This window comes from Vigna radiata, unplaced genomic scaffold, assembly GCF_000741045.1.
Source record: "Vigna radiata var. radiata cultivar VC1973A unplaced genomic scaffold, Vradiata_ver6 scaffold_1200, whole genome shotgun sequence".
Taxonomy (NCBI): Eukaryota; Viridiplantae; Streptophyta; class Magnoliopsida; order Fabales; family Fabaceae; genus Vigna; species Vigna radiata.
In genome coordinates, this window is record NW_014543891.1 from 1 (window position 1) to 2,452 (window position 2,452).

At 51.2% G+C, this 2,452-nt stretch overlaps 2 non-coding genes across 2 annotated transcripts; both read right to left on the reverse strand.

Annotated features, from left to right (window-relative positions):
• Positions 1-1,446: 1,446 nt before the first annotated feature.
• TRNAA-UGC lies at positions 1,447-1,519 on the reverse strand. The gene has a single exon. It is a non-coding gene; the product is annotated as a tRNA-Ala (tRNA).
• A 35-nt stretch (positions 1,520-1,554) lies between these two features.
• On the reverse strand, positions 1,555-1,628 carry TRNAI-GAU. Its single transcript has one exon. It is a non-coding gene; the product is annotated as a tRNA-Ile (tRNA).
• Positions 1,629-2,452: the final 824 nt, after the last annotated feature.

Genomic DNA, 2,452 nt, shown 5'->3' on the forward strand with positions numbered 1-2,452 from the left:
TCGCTTAGCCCCGTTACATCTTCCGCGCAGGACGACTCGATCAGTGAGCTATTACGCTTTCTTTAAAGGATGGCTGCTTCTAAGCCAACCTCCTGACTGTCTATGCCTTCCCACTTCGTTTCCCACTTAGCGATAATTTGGGACCTTAGCTGGCGGTCTGGGTTGTTTCCCTCTTGAGTCCGGACGTTAGCACCCGGTGCTCTGTCTCCCGCACTGTACTTGCAGGTATTCGGAGTTTGCCATAGTTTGGTAAGTCGCCATGACCCCCTAGCTATAACAGTGCTCTACCCCCTGCAGTAATATGCGAGGCACTACCTAAATAGTTTTCGGAGAGAACCAGCTATTTCCAGATTTGTTTAGCCTTTCACCCCTATCCACAGCTCATCCCCTAATTTTTCAACATTAGTGGGTTCGGTCCTCCAGCACGTGTTACCGTGCCTTCAACCTGGCCATGGATAGATCATCTGGTTTCGGGTCTACACCCAGCGACTGAACGCCCTATTCGGACTCGCTTTCGCTACGCCTTCCCTATTCGGTTAAGCTTGCCACTGAATGTAAGTCGCTGACCCATTATACAAAAGGTACGCAGTCACGGAACAAGTCCGCTCCTACTGTTTGTATGCATACGGTTTCAGGATCTATTTCACTCCCCTTCCGGGGTTCTTTTCGCCTTTCCCTCACGGTACTGGTTCACTATCGGTCAGTCAGGAGTATTTAGCCTTGGAGGATGGTCCCCCCATCTTCAAACAGGATTTCACGTGTCCCGCCCTACTTCTCTTACGCTTAGTTCCACACACAAGATTTCATCTACAGGGCTATCACCTGCTACGGCGGGGCTTTCCATCCCCTTCGATTATCTTGCATGCTAAAACGTAAAGGCTCTTCCGATTTCGCTCGCCACTACTTTCGGAATCTCGGTTGATTTCTTTTCCTCGAGCTACTGAGATGTTTCAGTTCACCCGGTTCGCTTCCACTGGCCTATGTATTCAGCCAGGGATACTCCCAGAGGGAGTGGGTTTCCCCATTCGGATATCTACGGATCAAAGCTTGTTTGCCAGCTCCCCGTAGCTTTTCGCAGGCTACTACGTCCTTCATCGCCTGTGATCGCCAAGGCATCCACCATATGCACTTAGTCGCTTGATCCTATAACGCTGTAGGCTATAGGACACTCGTTACTTAGCGTTTGTGCCGTTCATAAGTCTTTCAAAGCTGTTAGTTGATAACCGGCGCGAACCGATTACCAAGCTTGAGTACTTGGAACAAAAATAATGCAATCACAACCCGTACTCATTTCATCGGACTCGCCGACTACTACATGAGTACATTTTCGTTGTGCTTCTTCCAAATTGTTAAAGAACATATATAGCTGTTGGATCAAAACCCAACTCTTAACACCGCGCGCGGTACTAAGAGTTGAACTCTGCCATTCCACCCAAAAATCCGTGGTGGAGGTGAACGGGATCGAACCGATGACATCCTGCTTGCAAAGCAGGCGCTCTCCCAGCTGAGCTACACCCCCATATCCCACACAATCGCTTGCGTAAAATACCTTGGTGGGTCTGGTTGGACTCGAACCAACGACCCCCGCCTTATCAAGACGGTGCTCTAACCAGCTGAGCTACAGACCCAAAACCTTCTTCGGACCAGTAGCATCGATCGCAAGCCCCAGGGAGGAATCCCTCTTTCCTGCGCTCACTACCAATCCCAGCTATATCAAACAACCGATAAGAGTGGACACTTAACACGAGCACGTAGCTCTGAAAGGAGGTGATCCAGCCGCACCTTCCGATACGGCTACCTTGTTACGACTTCACCCCAGTCATGAATCCTACCGTGGTAATCGCCCCCCCGAAGGTTAGGCTAACTACTTCTGGTAAAACCCACTCCCATGGTGTGACGGGCGGTGTGTACAAGACCCGGGAACGTATTCACCGCGACATGCTGATCCGCGATTACTAGCGATTCCGACTTCACGCAGTCGAGTTGCAGACTGCGATCCGGACTACGATCGGGTTTCTGGGATTGGCTCCCCCTCGCGGGTTGGCTACCCTCTGTCCCGACCATTGTATGACGTGTGAAGCCCTACCCATAAGGGCCATGAGGACTTGACGTCATCCCCACCTTCCTCCGGTTTGTCACCGGCAGTCTCATTAGAGTGCCCTTTCGTAGCAACTAATGACAAGGGTTGCGCTCGTTGCGGGACTTAACCCAACATCTCACGACACGAGCTGACGACAGCCATGCAGCACCTGTGTTCCAGTTCTCTTGCGAGCACAGCCAAATCTCTTCGGCCTTCTAGACATGTCAAGGGTAGGTAAGGTTTTTCGCGTTGCATCGAATTAATCCACATCATCCACCGCTTGTGCGGGTCCCCGTCAATTCCTTTGAGTTTTAATCTTGCGACCGTACTCCCCAGGCGGTCAACTTCACGCGTTAGCTGCGCTACTAAGGC